The sequence below is a fragment of the Electrona antarctica genome (assembly GCF_951216825.1).
Source record: "Electrona antarctica genome assembly, chromosome: 1".
NCBI lineage: Eukaryota > Metazoa > Chordata > Actinopteri > Myctophiformes > Myctophidae > Electrona > Electrona antarctica.
The window spans coordinates 7293399-7300898 of NC_136806.1; the positions used below are offsets into that span (position 1 = coordinate 7293399).

The 7500-nt window shown below is 46.7% G+C and overlaps 1 pseudogene across 1 annotated transcript in view; it reads left to right on the forward strand.

Moving 5' to 3' along the window:
* The window catches only part of LOC306927573 (contactin-associated protein-like 4), a 233051-nt pseudogene that overhangs the window by 159839 nt on the left and 65712 nt on the right, over positions 1-7500 (forward strand). The window contains exon 18 of the transcript in view: positions 416-636. The product of the transcript in view is annotated as a contactin-associated protein-like 4 (transcript). The remainder of the gene's footprint in view (positions 1-415; positions 637-7500) is intronic.

A 7500-nucleotide genomic window follows, 5' to 3' on the forward strand; every position in this document is an offset into this window, starting at 1 on the left:
TATGCATAAACTATGCACATATGCTATGTCTACATCAAAATGCTATCTGAGTTACATAAGTTGAGCTTTGCATACGCCTGTAAGCGCAAGTGCTACGGGCCAAGATGGAGACTACGGCGGGAGATTGAGTGTGAGTCTGCAGTTCTTCTGATTGTGATGGGAAGTGCATTCCATAGTTTTGGAGCCAGAAGGGAGAAGAGTCTGGGAGTGCTGGAGTGCTGTCCCAGCGATGTTAGTGGAGGTACTTCCAGCTTCCCTGCGTCGGCTGATCTGAGTGCGTTTGTAGGGTTCGATCAGACTTGCAAGATATGGGGGAGACATACCTTTGGTTGCTTTGAAGGCCAGCGTTTTGTCGTCATACTTTTAGTCGACAAAATCAACATTCTCTCTCTCTCTTTCTTTCTCCCCCCCCCAGCCCCCACAGAGGTGCTGTTTCTCCTTCGACGTGGGCAACGGGCCGTCGGGGGTGCGCGTGCAGGCCGCCGCGCCCCTCAACGACGAGCGGTGGCACGGCGTGAGGGCGGGAGCGCAACGTCAAGGAGGCGTGGCTTCAGGTGGACCGCCTCCCCCCCGCCACACAGGAGGCCCCGCCCGACGGACACACGCACCTGACGCTCAACAGCCAGCTCTTCATAGGTGAGAGAGAGAGAGAGAGAGAGAGAGAGAGAGAGAGAGAGAGAGAGAGAGAGAGAGAGAGAGAGAGAGAGAGAGAGAGAGAGAGAGAGAGAGAGAGAGAGAGAGGGAGAGAGGGAGAGGGTGAGGGTGAGGGTGAGAGAGAGAGGGTGAGAGGGTGAGAGAGAGAGAGAGGGTGAGAGAGAGAGAGATACAGAGAGATACAGAGAGAGAGAGAGATACAGAGAGAGAGAGAGAGAGAGATACAGAGAGAGAGAGAGAGAGAGAGATACAGAGAGAGATACAGAGAGAGATACAGAGAGAGAGAGAGATACAGAGAGAGAGAGAGAGAGATACAGAGAGAGAGATACAGAGATACATATACGTAGTAGTCCTTAGGGTGGTTGTATTCCATTGGCTAACCTTCTTTTGTTGCAACAGTTCACACATCTTGCCGCTCTGTTGCACATTGTTGTATTTCTCCCAAAATGTATTGACGTTTTTAGTCGTTGGTCATAGTTTCAAACTCACGTTGGGGTCTGTGTAATCTGTGGGAAGTATGTGTCTCTGATGTCTTGGTATCTCTGACTCTCTCTCTCTCTCTCTCTCTCTCTCTCTCTCTCTCTCTATCTCTCGCTCCCTCCCCGTGTCTCTTCACGCACTCACAGTTGCACACCTTCTTCAACAAACACTTCAGGGACCTTTTAGAAAATGAGTCTCTTCATCACTTCCAGCTGTTGACAGGAATTAAACCTTTTAGACCTGAAAACGATTCTAAAAATGTCTTCTAAATTCTGACAGTTTTCTGAATGTTTCTATGTCAGTGGTGCTCAGCCTTTTTCACATCAAGGACCCCCAGAATTATCTGTATTTGGTCGTGGACGCCCATCTGAAAATATGTAGTTCCGGGGACGCTTTGAGTTGAAAACGTTCACTCTGAAAGAATATAATATTCAAAGGTTTGCGCCACATTCTCACGATTTTCCAAAAATAGCAGATCCACAAGCTCATAGCGCGCCACCGAGTGGCGCGCTATGAGCTTGTGGATCTGCTATTTTTCAACAGCTAAAGCATAACATAATGCTAACACCAAAAGGGGTTTCCGTCCTGAATGGGTTAAATCTTTTTTCTACCTGGATGATTTCATTCTGTCCCGGCGGCAACAGAACTCCTCCACCTACTGTAACTCAGTAGTCAGAAATATACTTGGTACCAGTCTGTCTCTTCTGGCACTGTAGCCATCATCATCATCATCATCATCATCATCTGGAAGTACCCTCACTAAAAACGCCGGGACAACGCTCCACACGTCCCAAACTCTTCTCCCTTCTGGCCCCAAAACTGTGGAATGCACTTCCCGTTGCAATCAGAACTGCAGCATCACTCCCGATCTTCCGCCGTAGTCTGAAAACCCACCTTTTCAGACTCCATCATGGCCCATAGCACTTACCCTACCCCCCTTAGACAGCACTTCTTAGACTTATATAGCATTTGAAACAGACTTATAGCATGTCATGTAGACAGCACAATAAGTGCATTGTATGTAGTCATAGCACTTCATAGTATATATGTACAGCATAGTATAGCATAGTACAGTACAGCATAGTATAGCATATATGTATAGTTTATATGTATAGTGTCATTATATAGATATGTCCTAGTTATAGTTTATATGTATAGTGTCATTATATAGATATGTTCTAGTCACGTTCTTAGCTTACGCATGTTTCGCGATAAATGCATTTTACATATGTGATGTATTCCCATGCTTTTTGTTCTTGCTTAATGTAAATCGCTCTGGATTAAGAGCGTCTGCTAAATGCCTAAATTGTAAATTGTAAGCTTGTGGAAATATGTGTGGTTGTTGAGAGCATTACTCCCAGCATTGAGACTTGAGACCAGATTATACAAAATGTCTTGTACATCATGACAGTTTTCTGAAAAATCCATGTTTCTCAGTGCATGTTGCTAAAACTATTTCATGTCAAGGACCTAGTGTTGTCACGATACTGGTTTTTCAACTTCGATACGATATTTGGAAAAGTATTGATATTTCGATACCATTTTTCGATACCACGCAACCACGGCGATTTCGCTGCGTTCTGTGACATTGTTTTGTTGTCACGTTGAGAAAAGTACTGCCGTAGCAGACAAATGAAATGAAATGAAATGAAATCTATATTTACCCAGGGTATCTGGGCTAAGCTCAATAACTTGTTTCCAGCCAGGCCCTGCTCATAGAACACATTTCATCGTAGTGGTTGATGCCTTGTTCAAGCGCAGCACTCCAGCTTCAAACACAATCCTTCTAGGCGCAAGGCTCGAAGATATAAGTTGAGGTGAAGAACATGCCAGCACTCATTGTATGTCCTTATACATGATTTTATTTACCTCTGAGAATGAAAACGTACGCGTTTCGGCCTGTATGGCCTTCCTCAGCGTACGTTTGTTTGTTGTCACTTTGAAATGACGGAGCGGTTTAACAGAGCGCAGCGCCGGGCAGGCTGGAAAACTGACCGAGTGAGAGGAGAGGACGACTCGGCCCCTCCCCTCCCTCAGGAATCAGGAGGGAGGGGGCTGTGTGTGTGTGAGTGACTGTGTGTGTACGCTGGGCTCTGCGCTGTCTCCCAATGGGAGGAGTAGAATAGTATCGATACATCGATGCAATGTTTACAATGTTTTTATTTTTTATTTGTATTTATCTTCTACCCTATTTTTTTAAATAGGGTATTGTAAAATCCACAGTAACCTGAGACCTCTTGTGGCTTATTGCTTTAATCTACAAGCTCACAACGTGTCGATGTAGATTGGCTATTTTAACTACGGTATTCAAAAATGTTTTTCAAAATAGTAAAAAACAGATTATTCATGGCATTTTGGAAGGTATTCCTATATCCGTGGTATCTATATAATGTCAAGGACCACCACCATAACTGTGAGAGTGTACAAATGGAACGGTATAACCTGTGTCGACCGATACGCAAGTTATGGGATCCTGAATATCGGAATCAGTATCTGGAAGGAAAAATGACATTGGTATACATTGTATACCAGCCATGCAGGCAGTGTATGGTACAGAGTTCAAAGCATCTGTCTGTGAAGCTTTAGACATCTCTGATTGACAGGAGCTGAATCCCCAGTGCAGGTGTAATGAATACAACGCAACATTGTGAAAGTTGATGCATCGCTTGTTTTCATTCTCACAGGAGCGGCTGTGCTGTAATTCAATCTGTTATGTGCGCGAGTGCGTGCATGTGTGCGTGTGTGCGTGTGTGCGTGCGTGCGTGTGATACCATTTTCCTCCAGAGCCGCATACGCGCTTGTCTGCCACGCTGGGAATCCAAATCCAATTGCATAGGAGGGGGGAAATAAAGTACAGTTACTTCCAGTGTTGTTGGCCTGGGCTTGAACCTCTTGAAGAAGAAAAGTATAGATATATCCTGGGCTATTTCCTATTTGCTAAACCTGCCATGGACTACCGGTAAGCCTGCCATATCGCACAGTAGATGAGCTGAGTGAGATTTCTTGCTCTGTGGTTTATAGGTGCTGGTGGAGTAGCTTCTCTCTCTCTCCTCTTTCACAGCTTGCAATTCCAGTCTTGCGATGCGTTGTGAGCATTGTGAGCTTGTAGATCCAATAGGTAGGCTGTTAGTGGCTTATTGTCAGTATCAGCCGGTAACGAACAGGAGTCTGTTTCTGTTACAATGCACTAGACCCCTGTGAGATGGAGTCTGTCCCTGTTACAATGCGCTAGACTAGACCCCTGTGAGATGGAGTCTGTCCCCGTTACAATGCACTAGACCCCTGTGAGATGGAGTCTGTCTCTGTTACAATGCACTAGACCCCTGGGAGATGGAGTCTGTCCCGGTTACAATGCACTAGACCCCTGTGAGATGGAGTCTGTCCCCGTTACAATGCACTATAGACACCCTGTGATATGGAGTCTGTCCCTGTTACAATGCACTAGACCCCTGTGAGATGGAGTCTGTCTCTGTAACAATGCACTAGACCCCTGGGAGATAGAGTCTGTCTCGGTTACAATGCACTAGACCCCTGGGAGATGGAGTCTGTCCCCGTTACAATGCACTATAGACCCCTGTGAGATGGAGTCTGTCCCTGTTACAATGCACTAGACCCCTGTGAGATGGAGTCTGTCTATGTAACAATGCACTATAGACCCCTGTGAGATGGAGTCTGTCTCGGTTACAATGCACTAGACTAGACCCCTGTGAGATGGAGTCTGTCCCCGTTACAATGCACTATAGACCCCTGTGAGATGGAGTCTGTCCCCGTTACAATGCACTAGACCCCTGGGAGATGGAGTCTGTCCCCGTTACAATGCACTATAGACCCCTGTGAGATGGAGTCTGTCCCCGTTACAATGCACTATAGACCCCTGTGAGATGGAGTCTGTCCCCGTTACAATGCACTATAGACCCCTGTGAGATGGAGTCTGTCCCCGTTACAATGCACTAGACCCCTGGGAGATGGAGTCTGTCCCCGTTACAATGCACTATAGACACCCTGTGATATGGAGTCTGTCCCTGTTACAATGCACTAGACCCCTGTGAGATGGAGTCTGTCTCTGTAACAATGCACTAGACCCCTGGGAGATGGAGTCTGTCTCGGTTACAATGCACTAGACCCCTGGGAGATGGAGTCTGTCCCCGTTACAATGCACTATAGACCCCTGTGAGATGGAGTCTGTCCCCGTTACAATGCACTAGACCCCTGGGAGATGGAGTCTGTCTATGTAACAATGCACTAGACCCCTGGGAGATGGAGTCTGTCTCGGTTACAATGCACTAGACCCCTGTGAGATGGAGTCTGTCCCTGTTACAATGCACTAGACCCCTGTGAGATGGAGTCTGTCCCCGTAACAATGCACTAGACCCCTGTGAGATGGAGTCTGTCCCTGTTACAATGCACTAGACCCCTGGGAGATGGAGTCTGTCTCTGTAACAATGCACTAGACCCCTGGGAGATGGAGTCTGTCTCGGTTACAATGCACTAGACCCCTGTGAGATGGAGTCTGTCCCCGTTACAATGCACTAGACCCCTGTGAGATGGAGTCTGTCCCTGTTACAATGCACTAGACCCCTGTGAGATGGAGTCTGTCCCTGTTACAATGCACTAGACCCCTGGGAGATGGAGTCTGTCCCCGTTACAATGCACTAGACCCCTGGGAGATGGAGTCTGTCTCGGTTACAATGCACTAGACCCCTGTGAGATGGAGTCTGTCCCTGTTACAATGCACTAGACCCCTGTGAGATGGAGTCTGTCCCTGTTACAATGCACTAGACCCCTGGGAGATGGAGTCTGTCTCGGTTACAATGCACTAGACCCCTGTGAGATGGAGTCTGTCCCCGTTACAATGCACTAGACCCCTGTGAGATGGAGTCTGTCCCTGTTACAATGCACTAGACCCCTGGGAGATGGAGTCTGTCCCCGTTACAATGCACTAGACCCCTGTGAGATGGAGTCTGTCCCCGTTACAATGCACTAGACCCCTGGGAGATGGAGTCTGTCTCGGTTACAATGCACTAGACCCCTGTGAGATGGAGTCTGTCCCTGTTACAATGCACTAGACCCCTGGGAGATGGAGTCTGTCTCGGTTACAATGCACTAGACCCCTGTGAGATGGAGTCTGTCCCTGTTACAATGCACTAGACCCCTGTGAGATGGAGTCTGTCCCTGTTACAATGCACTAGACCCCTGGGAGATGGAGTCTGTCCCCGTTACAATGCACTATAGACTAGGGTTTCATATTTTCCCGGATTTGGCTCATTTTAATTCCCGGGAATTTGCGGACCTTTTCCCGGGCTCCCGCGGGAATTCCCGTCAGAAAAAAAAGAAAAAAAGTGCCCACCAAAATGCATTTATATGTATAGATACTTCATTATGTTCAATAGAATAGTGATATTTTTTGGTTTAAAACGTTTTATTTGAATGAAATATGAACATATAGCCTACAATAAAAGTATTAAATTAAAATATTAATAATGTATTAGGCCTACTACGCTATTCAGAAAAAGGGACACAGGAGTTTGCACTAATGTGACTAAGCACGGGGGGAAAAAATAAACGACCTCACGTCTTTCACATAGATACCTTAGCTATGGTCTTTCACCCTTTGAGCATGCAGTGGGTCCCACCCCTTCTCCGCTGCAGAGAATGTGATCATCCCGCTTTGTACTTTATGAAAAGTCCGATTGGGTGTTAAATTAGCCAGCACGTCCAGTGCACAGCACACTGATTATTAGAGAGAGAGAGAGAGAGGGAGAGAGGGAGATAGAGAGAGAGATGGAGAGAGAGAAAGAGAGAGAGAGAGAGAGACGCTGCGTGCTGGTGGTTATTATAAAACAAATTGTAGCCTACTCATCTTAGTTTGTGTTCCGTTTCACGTTATTGCTGCACACATGCAGGCAAAAGCAAAAAGGGGTTTAGAAGTGACAATGTCCATCACAGAGAAAGGAAACTCCTCGCTCCGTCCGTAAAACCATGCGTAAAACACACAATTCTCACAGAGTGACTGATTAGGCTAATGATTGACATGTGCAGCAGCTTTGGGAGCGTGCCTGAAGATGTCTGTCAGACATTCATATTTTGCTAAAGTGTATATAAACTCTGTAGGCCCTATCTGATTAATTGCGGGAGGATGCAGGATTCGCGGGGTCCCACTGATTTCATCTTGACCGGCCGTGCCTGCCCGTCCGCAGGTAGGCTATTTAAATACCGCCCGCGCCGCCAACATTTACGTTGGGTCCCGCTGGCTCCAGTTCCCATTGCAGCCCTCGAGTGTAATCCATAATTCCATATAAATATCATCAAACATGTTTGAAAATGATGGGAGGGTTCAGATTGGACATTTGATCACTCATAGAACGC